Raw genomic sequence first — 12332 nt, forward strand, 5'->3', positions numbered from 1 at the left:
ATCATTGACGAGATTTCTGTTGAAGAGTGACAAATGGCAATTTAACAGGGGTTCCTGTGCTAACCCAAATAGAGTTGTCCTTCAGGATCGCATGTCTGCACCCAGGGTGAAGGGCTAAATAAATCTTCAATATGTATTTCGTTCAGGAATGGGAATATAGCAGTAAATGCTGAAGTCTAGTAGTTTTCTTTCAGATGCCTCAGCCAGAATAATCAGACTGAGTACTTACTGGAATTCTGGTTTAGAGATTTTAGAAAATACTAATAAATATCTACAGCCATTCTTCTGTTTTTTCTCCCAACCAAAGATAGTGTTATTTTTTCTCCACCAAATTTTCTGTGGAAAGGTTTATCCTGTCTTCAGAGTAAAAACAGTGTTTCATTTGGAGACAGCCGGCTTTAAGTGGACTTACAACCCCTGAAATAGCAGCTTTAAGGTGAGGCCCTTGCTGTAGCTTATCTATAGCATTGTAAATGCAGTTCTGTCCTAACGAAATTACAAATAAGGTTAAGGCAAGATATCTCATGAGTGTACATATTGGCTCCCATTCAATCAACATAATGGTTTTGCTGAGCAAAGAGAAATATTGTTTGGATTTTTTCCAACAGGGTATCAACCACACAATAAAGTGATCTGACCTTGTAGCATAATTTAAGATTGTATGTTACAGAAAGCTATAATTTCATGCTGTTGCAGCAAATAATTAATTTACACCATTCTTTCTCAGATGTTAGAAAGATAAAATCTTAACACTTTGTTGTAGCTTAAACAGCATTCTGTAGTCTCTTATTAAGTTCTCTCCTGGATTTCTCTGCTCATGGAATTTCACAGTAGATCAAGTTTCAGAATCTCGCATTGCTCACTAGAAACCATCCAGGATCTTGCATCTTGATGTTTATGCTGCTAAAATAATATGAGACTCAACTTCAGCTTATTTTCATCCCCTTGTTTTTGCAGAAATTCTGGTTGCAAGAATTCATAGACCACTTCAAAATCCCAGCTGCTGCATCCTTCTCGGATTCACAACCTTTCCTCCTCTCCACCTGTCTGTCATAGAGTGCCCCAGTCAACCTCACTGCGAAGGATTACAGCTCCTATGAGCTTTTACTGGTTTCGAAAATTACTGTGTAGGTGCTCTGTAAAGTAGCCTGACTTTCCAGTAGTTGACGGTGGATCTTCACACAGATGTTTCAGGGCTGAAAGTCTACAAGCAGTAGAGTGGATCAAAAGAAGCCATAGAAGAGCATATGATAAGAGGTCACTGTTGCTGTAGGCAGCCTTGCGTTCTTAGGAAGTAAGTCCGGTTAATGTAACGTAATACAACTTCCCCGTTGGAAGTTTTCTTACTGGTTCTGGTATGGAGCCAAGGCTTCACCTGAACCCAATAGTTGCATCAGATTCTAATAATGTCCTTGACAGTGTAATGTTTAATTGTAAAATTAATTTCTTTATTTATCATTTTGAAAACCAGATTGAAAAGCAGTCAGTAGTCCTGAGATGATTTTCACTGGGAGATTTTTGTGAGTAAATATGGAAGATTTCACACTTTATTGCTGTGGTCAAAAGGTGAATGTTCCAGACTCCTGTCCCCTGGGCAACGTCATGAGCTGTGTTTAAACTCGGTAATGAAAAGGAAATCTGAGCACCCTGATCTAGTAAAGTGTATAAACACTCGATTAGCTTGAAATGTGTTAGGGAGATCATTGATAAAGCAGGGCTAAAGCAGTCACGCTTTCCTGGATTTGAGGCCTAGGACCTAAAGCTTATTCAGTTAGCATAGCCTCCATTTCATATATAATGTTATGTCCCTGTTTTTACATGTGTAACTCATTTTATAATGACCTATTAGACAATTCTTTAAAACTGTAGTTAAGCGAGAGTAAATTTTTGCAAAATGTGAAGACTTTTTCTTAGTATAAGGACTTAGGCATTTGCCTGGTCTAAGTGACTCAAGCAAGGATTGCAAATATTTAATTCACACGCAAATTTGAATTTACAGAAAATTGGCAAGGTGGGTGATTTGAAAAGTGAGATACTTGAGGCTCTTAATATCAAAATCTATTGAACTATGCCGTGGCCAGATGCAAGGGTGGATTCAATTATGTTACTGATAATGATATTGTTACAAAGGACTTAGACTTCGGTTTCTTTTACTAAAGTCACAACAGAAATTATTTCAGTATTATTAGTGCTAAACAATAATAAGTGGTTAGCCCGCCTAGATAAATATCCTAATAGGTGCTTTTGTGTATAGGTTCTGTGGAAGATGGGTCTTTGACTTTCACAGGTAATTCATTTAAACAACACAAGGTTGTGTGTTTTGGGATTAAGGCAAGAAGTTGTTAATAAGTAATCCAGCAATGCCAAAATGTTAATAGATGCTAGAATGTTTTCTCCGTAACTTGAGTCTGACTAAAACCAAAAAAACCCTACAAGTTTTATTATACAATGCCACCATATATAGTTGCACAGGTATGAAATCCATAAGGTATAGGTCCTTTCTGTTAAGATGTTGATCAGCGTAAGGAGAAAGCTCTTCTGTTTCCCCTTTACGTTGACACTTGTGCATCCATCTTTAAGTAACAGTTAGTGAAAGCTATTTAGAATATTTATCAGTACCCAGGAGGGAGGCGAGACAGCTGTGGTATGCCTGAGTTCAAAGAGCCCTTCAAATATACCGATATAAATCCACATGTCAGCCTTCGCTAACAAAATTGTGATCAAGTTATAGAGGATGGGTCCCAGGAATTCCTGTGTTGTTCTTGCTAAACGAGTGCACTACTTTAAAAGGCTAACACCAATGGTTTTATTTCCACTGTTCAGAAGTGATTTCTCTCTCTGTTTGTTAGAATGTCTGTTCCAGTTGAGCATAGCTCAGAGCGTGTTGAGTCAGGCAATGACAAATGGATAAAAGGACATGGGAAGTTTGCAAAAACAATTTCCACACTAGATGTAACTACCAGGGATGCAGGAAACAAAGATGAAAGGCAGATGGCAACTGAGGCTGCAGCTGTGAATGGGCAGAATAAGGTACCTATGCTGCATTAGTTGTTTCACACGACATAGGAATGTATGCAATGTTGAACCAGAACAAGCGAGTTATTGTGCTCATCCAGCACTTTTTGCTATGCCACCCTATGCACAGTTTGTCAGAGGTGTATCAAAATTATCCCAAGCCAAGTGTGAATGACAACAGCTTGAGGTACCCTCACCAGTAGAATCTAGACAGTGTGATATTTATTAAGCTAAATGCCAAAGCTGCTGCATTGATATAGGGTTGAACATCAAAGCTTTTGGCTAGCACTTGTTTATAGTGTTCCAGGCTATTGCAGCTGACATAAACTGTATGAAACTTCCTTGTCTCCTTGCGTGTACTTCAACCTCAAATGGCTTTCCAGAACTTGGTACTGTTTCATATCCAAATTCTTGTACTCCTCAGGAAGGAAAATGGGAGGGTAAGTCTGTTTAACTGTACCAAGATTCTTGGTGTAGGGGAAGTGGGTAATATGACCCCAATGAATTTAGCAAGGAAAGTATTCTCATACTGGTTTAATCTGCTAGTAATACAAAATGTTACAGGAACTCTAATTTGAAGAAACTCTAGGATCCAGGTGCCGCTGATGGTTTTTTCTCTTTTTGGTTTGTTTTTTTCTTTCTTTCTTGTTTTTTAGGCCTAAATTGTTATTGAACTATTTGTAAATAGTCCATGCTTAAATGCTGACTGTGGAACTATTTTCACATCCATATTGGTTAAGATGAACAGCTTTGAAAATTGGTAAGGTTTTATGTAATCTCCTGAATGTAGTGGATGTGCTGGTCATGTTTCATGAGATTCCAACACAAACAAATCTTTGAAAAAACCCTCCCTACTTCTTTGTTATTTCAGGTGGTCTGGGTGTGTTGCTCATACATAAAATTGTTAGGGTTCTTCTAAGACAGCTTCAGAAGTATACTATTTCAGGATTAAAATGCTTAAACAGGAGTAAGGCAACTAAGCTTCAACATTATACCTTTTAAAACTCTTGAAAAGTGGCATTGCACCTTCCAACTTACCCTTAAGCCTTTGATACTTTTAAGGCATAATCTTCTTGTAAAGCAGTTCAAATGTTTGGTAGAGTCACTTAAAATATGAATCGACTTCATGCCTAGTTCAGTGTTTTGAATGGTGATTTATCATTAATTTACCGTCCTTGCCAATAAATTTACAGAATTTGCCCTCCCTCAGACATTGCTGTTGAAACTCTTGTGTTTTTTTACAGAATAACTTACAAGTAATAATGATTCCAGAGCCACTGGCCTAGAAAATAAGATACGTGAGTTTCAGTCTCTGATCCATGAACTTCTACTTATATATACAAAGTAAGATACTTCAAGCAGAGGGGATTAAACTTCTCCAGGTAATATATTCTTATTTGGCCACTAGCTCTCTCACCTGAATACGCATGGGAGAAATGAATGGAAATCACTGGTAAGTGTTGACTACAGGGAAATAAAGTGTTTGGGTTTTTTTTCAGAAGCTTTGTGAAAAAAACTCTTTTAATCATCTTATATTTTATTTATAGTAACAATTAAAATGGTTTTATTTCAAAAGTTTAATGTTGAGTGAACAATATTTTAGGCTTTTGATCTTGATAAGGACAGTTTTAGCTTCTGTTTGGATGCAGTTTGAATGATATTTGGCGGAAAGGATTGAGGTAGGAAAATGTAGTTCCTCTACTGATGCTAAAACCCTAATTATTTTTACAACAGTGTCCCTTAGCATCTAAGTTACAGTTAAGGTTTTGCTGCACACAGCTGGTTGGCAGGATACGAATGCATGGATGGTGACTCATATCTGTGCACTGCAACTTGTGTTTCCCTGTGTGGTCAACAGAGAGGCTAGTTAGGAAGAGAACAGGATTAATTAGCGTTTTGACTTTATTTGTCATACAAGTATTGCAATACTGTGCTACTGTTTCCTTTTAATTTTGCACATATTCAGTCGTAAATTATGTTTAAGTCCTATATGAAAAGAGTTTGCATCTAGGCTTTCTAGACCAAATCACTGGTAAACAAAAGACACACCTCACGAGTTAATGATACGATCTACAAAGTGTATCCGGGGATTGGTTTGTTTTCTTCTTCCTCCTAACACTGTGAAGCATTTTTGTTCTGTTTTATCTTGGGACTTTTTCAAGGGTATAACATTATAGTTTTATTTGCATAAAGATTTCAAATGTACTTCTCTTGGAGTCTTAATATATATAATATGTGTATTTTTATATATATGGAAAACATTTGGCTAAGTTTTAGTGTTGCTTCAGTTCCTGAACACAAAAGGGAAGTAAAATGAATAATTATAAGCTTTTGAATCATGATCTCAAAAAAATAATTCTTGTCTAGCTGTGCATAGTTTGTAGAATTACACAGTACAGTCTTTAATTAACATTGAGACAATATACAGTGGGTAAAGAATGCTGTCTTGTGATGAAATCAAAGAACTTGATTTAAAACTCCCAAGTTAGATATCTGACTCTGCCTCTGACTCTTTGATAGATCTAGGACAAGCTAAGTTACTTCTCTCTGCCAAAGTTAGAGCATGTCTGAAAGCTACTAGCTTTCATAAATTAGCACTTTTGATTGCCAGGTAGAAACACACATATGGAAGAAGGTGTAGGAGGCAGGGTTACACTGAATAGCTGAGTGATAAGGGAGACTTTCAATTGTCTGGCTTTTTTGTATTGGCTAGCATGTACAGTATTATTTTAACTGCACTGATGATCCATTGCTATAAGAGGCACTGTCTCAAACAGATGCAATTAAATATTATCTAGAAACCAGATCACTACATGTTTTCCACAACTTTGTTTTAATTTTGTTTCTATCTTTGCTGCCACGTTGTTGTTCTTGATTATGAGTTAAAGGCATGCTCTGCTAGGCAACTAAATGCACTTTGGCAATATGAACTCTTTAAAAAGCTAAAAAATATAATAAAAGCTTCCTGGTAGAGCAAAAACCAAGCTCAAAGAATGTCTGGAACTAACATTATAAGCCAGATGTGCTTGCCCTTTCAAAAAAAAAAAAAAACAAAAAAAGAAAAAAAAAGGAAAAAAAAAGAAAAAGAAAAAAACCTTTGGCAATAAAGGAAATCATAACCAATTGTAATGTCCAATACCGCACAAATAAGTACTATATGCAGAGCAGTTATTACTTAGTAAAAGTTTTCCTGTCTCTTACCAGTTATAAAACATGGTAACTTTTCTACACTTTGAGTCCACCCCAAATCCCTTTGGTAGTTTTTTAGGGGAAGAAAAAAACAAAAACCACAAGGCAAAAAAGAAACAACCGCTCAACCAATCCCATATGAAACCTTGACTCACTGCAGCCTGAGGCATAGTTTAGAATCCAGTTTTTTGGAAAGACGAGTTCTTCCTGTTGCTGGAGAAGGGAGGGGAGGGATGAAAGTCTGTGTCATGGATTTCAAATGCAACTTGATTTGCAACATCGAGATTTGGTCGCAGTGCTGTGTACTTTCAAGAGTGGTTTTAAGTGCTAGTTTTTTCCTTAGGTGATCAACTGTTGATATGCCTCAAAGTGGGTGAATTTTAGAAATTGCTCATCAGTTTAAATCAGATATACCTTTCCCAATATTTATCTCAAAGGAGTGGAGACAAAGAAAAAGCGAAAGTCACTTGGGTTCAGTGTCATCTCGCCTAACTTTAGACACCTACCTTGTAAACTACTCCCACCGTGTTCTTTTGTATCAGTAGATACATATTGGCATGCTCAGGGTGCAGCAATGGTCTTCCAGAAAGGCAAATTCAACTCTAGAAGTGTGTGTTTCTTTCCATTGTATATAACTACTGTCTTGGAGAGTATCTACTGTGCAGGTCTCTGCTGCTTGGTCAGGTTAATCCTATCTGTGTCACTTCAGTTCATAGCTTTTGTAGCATTAGCTGTGTCTTGAGATCAACTGGGTCTATTATTATTGTCACTGTCGCAACTTTATTCTGAGTCTTGTATTTGGTATTTTTTCATTAAAATCCTGGATTGAACGATAATCTCACTTTCATTTAAAAAAAAACCCCAAAACAACCACCACCTCGAAATACTACGAAAACAGAGAAGGCTTAGTGTTGTGATTTGTAAACTAATGCCCCAATAATTTTCTGAGAATCAACTCGTGCTTCTTGTGCTTTTTGGTGAGCAACGCTACTGGTCAATTCAAACTAAATTTCTATTTGTTTGGGTTCCGGTTCCTCCCAGCCATAAATTGTACCCGTCTATCAGATTTTAGCCGTTGCTGTGTCTCACAGCTAACTTAATTTGCACTGTCAGACGGAGAAAACCAAGAAGCAGGTCTTAGAAGTATAAAGACATCATTTGCTTATATGGTTGTGTAGGTTTCTGGTAGGACTGAAGAGTTGCTAGCAGCCTGTATATCCTCAGTCCTTACAGAGTTTCCAGCATCACTTTGAGCAGGACCCAAATGTATCACAGATAAATGAACAGTATGGGTTGTGCATCTGGTGCCTAGCAGCATTATATGTTGTGAGAAAAGCAACATAACAAAGAAAAGCAAAAAATAATGCTCTATTCACTCTGCAAAATTGAATACCCTGCAAATTGTCTGGAAGATGAGTCTGGAAGATGATTTCTGTGGGGAAACCTCTATGAGACTTCTGAAGCTTGTGTGGTTGTGGCATTGATGAGGTAGTTAGCTGATGGTATGCATAAATTCTCAGCGTACGGTTTAGTAATGATATTGCAGTATTGAAAATTGTGATATGTGAAAAAACAGAAGGGTTTTTATGAAACCTAATTAACCTACTTTTAAAAAAAATTCTTTGCCAGCAGCAGTAAAATACCCAGTATATAACCCTTAATTTTGTGTTCACTGTCACTAGGACTGTTACTCGGCAGTCCTTCTAGATTACCTAACTATCCATTTCCTAGTGCTTTTCAGCAGCTGTGGGAACACCTTTAAAAACCCAGACATGCTGCAACTCGTGAAATGATTGGGAATTTCTGAGAAATCCTGGTTTAGGAGCCTCTGGCCAGATTGTGATACAAGAGATTTGTCAAAAGTAATTTGATATGTAACCATAACTAATGATGGAATCCTAATCAATGTGAAGAAGAAACTCTTATAGATAACTGAAGGTGGTCTGAACTCAAGATTTATGGGATTCCCTTTTCTTTCAATCCAAAATTTTCTCACATCACCACAAAAAGCAAAGTTCACATACCAAAACCTCTGAAAATACCAAGTCAAACGTAAGCAATTAAACCTAAGCAATTAAAACCTAAGCAGTTTAGTAGGTCAAGGATGTCTGACCTAGCAAAAAGGCCAGCCAATGGGTAATACAAGGTCTGTCTCCATCTCAGCAGACCGCTGCGTAAAATGTAGGACTAAAGACTGAGGGGTCTGTTTTCAAGGGGTTCTGACAAACAGAAATTCCCTCTAAGCCTTTCCTGCCCTACTAACATAGTCAGTCTCAAACTTAACAGGGATTGTAATAGTGTGGTTGGAAAATACTTTTTATCCCTCAAGTTCTTGAAGGGAAAAAATAAAAAAAATTCTGCCCTACTGCTCCTTTTTTTAAAGAATATTTTTTCTTAGTGAAAGATTCATAGGGAAACAAATATGTATGCAGTGTATTTCCAATATATGCTATTTATTGTGTATAAAGGTCAATATGAATTTGCTTAGATTTAAAAAAAAAGGGAGTTGATAAAGACAAAGATGTAAACAAGAGAATCTGACCTAATTTCTAGTTTCAAGGAATCTGAATGTTTCTAATTGTTACCAACCCTTGGCAATTTATAGCGACCCTGTTACAATACATTGATTTTTTTTTAAACCCTCCATTTTTGATTATGATTATTTGATAATTTTGACCTCAATTTGAATATGTTTCTGTTTCTCAAATGTGATTCATGTGTCGATGTTACCTCTTTGCTACGTAGTCTTCCACACGTAGTTTCCTAGCAGAATGTCAGGGGTTCTGCTCTCTGAACTGATTTGCTTCCTCTTTATTTTGTGAGCCTCAAGAAGCAGTTCTGATGTATTTGAAGCTGATGACGGTAGATTGCTTTAACTGTGTTTGCCAGGCCCATGGGGAAAATAATTAGCTTCATCTTTTTATTGATTCAGGAATTAAGTCATTCCAGGTTTTTGTCGTACTTCTTTATGTCAATACAGTTGTGAAAAACTTGTGTTTCCTTTAAAAAGAAAGAAGGGTTCAGGCATCCTGTGCCATGTGCTTCATCGCAGTTTTTGAATTTTAATTTAAATAAATGTGCTCTATAGTGATAAATAAGCCAGGTATCTGTTTAACGGGTAGGACTTAATGCCAGACCTGCACTATCGGCAAGACCAGTAAACATTATTTCTCCGAGTTCTTATGGTACTGGGTCTTTACTAAAGCAAGAACATGATAAAAGACCAGAGCGTTGCAATGGTAAAAGCCCCCAAGACAAGAAAACCTACTGAATAAAACTTTAAACAACACCCAGACACACAGATTGAAGGATCTGCCTCAGCCATTTCTGGGGAAGGGGAAAACGGCAGTTGCAAAAGCACTAGCTGAGGTATGCCTTTCCTGGTGGAACTTGAGTTTTTCCTTTCACTGCTGAGTGGAATGCAATATATGAATACAGTTGGATGTCAGACATCCCACACAGGTGGGTTTTGATGGAGTCTCTTTCCACTCATTTCTTTTCCTGGGAACTTTAAGAATCGTAAATGTACGGTGAAAAATTCATACGGTAATGATACTCCCCTAGCAATGATCCCATAGACTTCCCATATCTAATAACTAAACCCAATGCTGTTTAGTTTATATAATGTAATTTTACTTGCAATATATTTTTCACTCACTAGATGTCTTGGTGCTCTGTAATATTCTGGACATTATATGGTTCTTGGTAAACTGAGTCCTGAAAAAGAACCTGAGACATAACTGGATTTTTGAATTTTTTGGAACCATACTTGTTAGCACAAGTCCCATCCATTTGAAAACCTTTTCTGGGTTTTAGTATCTAGAATGTACGTTCCTCATTGCCCGCTATGTGATGAGGATACCATTACACAATTAGACCATATAGCACTAATTTTGCTTTTTAAGAAGGATTGGGCACTTTTTGAATCTGAAAACAATTCTGTCAAACCAAACAATCCTCGTCTCAATGAAAGGTTTGCAATGTTTGTCCAGTTCTTAACCCAGTGGAAGATTAATATTACTGCTCCCATTAGCTTTAGTTTTATAATATGTAATCATTCACCTTGATTTAAATAATAAAAAGATTGCAAAGCAAATAATTCAAAGAAAATATCAGTTAATCAGTGCATTAGGCAAATGGCAAGGAGTTTGACTCTAAAGATGTTTTCAATCTATTCTGTTTAGATGGAAATGCTGATAGAAATGGGTGGGATTTTTCTTTCATCTAGTTGAACCCTAGGTCCTAATGGATCTCTAGGTTCTCTTGTCATTGCTGGAAGCTCATTCTCCGCAACTGCTTTGAAAAGCAAATGTTTCATCTTTAGGAAGCAGCACATTGCATGCCTTCCAGGCCTTCTCTCGTGGAATTGACTTCTTAACCCCCTAATCATGTGTTCTTTATCTCTTACTTCTCCTCCTCCAACTAAGTCTTGATAGCACAGGCGGGTTACAGGAAGGTAAGGGAATATGAAGACTTACCTTTTCGCCTTCTATCACCAGACCAGTATAAGGAGGGGTGCAACAATTAATGTACAGTCAGTCATGAGATATGAACCAGTTTGGCATGGTCTTAACTACATATATAACTAATACAATTATGGGTTTCCTTTTGATTTATTCAGGAAGGTAGTATGCTTCTCGGAGACATTACCTATAAAGTTTTGTGTTGGTATATGCGCTTTCAATAAAGTTTTCCAGACTTCTTCAGACTAAGGAGGCAACTCTTCAACATTGCACGAGGCTCCTTTCATCGCTTGCATAAATCTCAGTCTGTGTGTTTTCATCTAACAAAAGCAGACAAAGAGTGGATATTTAATTAGATTGACAGATGCTTGATTTTCACTAAGCATTTCATAAAATGTTGTGGAAAGAGTAAACTGTTATGGAAAGCAAGAATTTGACCTTACTGTTCTTTCTAATGCTGAATATTTATGACTGGCGAAAGTGTTTACAAAAGAGCTAATCTGCACATTTTAAAGAGGTTCCAAAAATTAAAAGCAGCTGAAGAGAACAGTTCAATATCTGGCAAAGGACCTGGCTGTATTTTCCAAAGTATATCTCACATATATGATATTCATGTGAAATACAAGAACTTATATTCTATGCGTTGGATTTATGTGATGAAGATAAAATGTCAAATCCCACGCCTAAATCTTTACTTTTGTCATTAGGTTACACGTATTCACGCACCAGCTTGTAAAAACTTGAACACATCGTTAACGTAGGCATTAATTGTTCATCCTGTTTTTAAAACGTAAGGTAGATCCTCATCGTGCATTGTCATCACTTGGAAGGATGCTCACTATCTCTAAGAATGAAAACCATGCTGTGGAGTTAGGTATCGAACCTCTGGCACGCACATTCAGGTAACAGGGGGCAGGAGACTCTTATGCCACTGTGTTGGGTTTGTGTGGCAAGGTTTTGGTAGCGGGGGAGGCTACAGGGGCGGCTTCTGTGAGAAGCTGCTGGAAGCTTCCCCCGTGTCCGACGGAGCCAATGCCAGCCGGCTCCAAGACGGACCCGCCGCTGGCCAAGGCCGAGCCCATCAGCGATGGTGGTAGTGCCTTGGGAGAACAGATTTAAGAAGGGAGAAAAAAACCCCTGAGCAACAGAAACTGCAGCTGAAGAGAGGAGTGAGAATATCTGAGAGAAACAACCCTGCAGCCCCCCAGGTCAGTGCAGAAGGAGGGGAGGAGGTGCTCCAGGCGCCAGAGCAGAGATTCCCCTGCAGCCCCTGGGGAAGACCACGGTGAGGCAGGCTGTCCCCCTGCAGCCCAGGGAGGTCCACGGGGGAGCAGATCTCCACCTGCAGCCCGGGGAGGACCCCACGCCGGAGCAGGGGGATGCCCGAAGGAGGCTGTGACCCCATGGAAACCCCGTGCTGGAGCAGGCTCCTGGCAGGACCTGCAGATCTGTGGAGGGAGAGAGGAGCCCAGGCTGGAGCAGGTTTTCTGGCAGGACTTGTGACCCTGCGGGGGACCCACTCTGGAGCAGGCTGTGCCTGAAGGACTGCAGCCCGTGGGAAGGGACCCACGCTGGAGCAATTCATAAAGAACTGCAGCCCGGGGGAAGGGACCCATGCTGGAGCAGGGGAAGAGTGTGAGGAGTCCTGCCCCTGAGGAGGAAGGA

The sequence above is a fragment of the Haliaeetus albicilla genome, chromosome 16 (genome assembly GCF_947461875.1).
Source record: "Haliaeetus albicilla chromosome 16, bHalAlb1.1, whole genome shotgun sequence".
NCBI classification, from domain to species: domain Eukaryota; kingdom Metazoa; phylum Chordata; class Aves; order Accipitriformes; family Accipitridae; genus Haliaeetus; species Haliaeetus albicilla.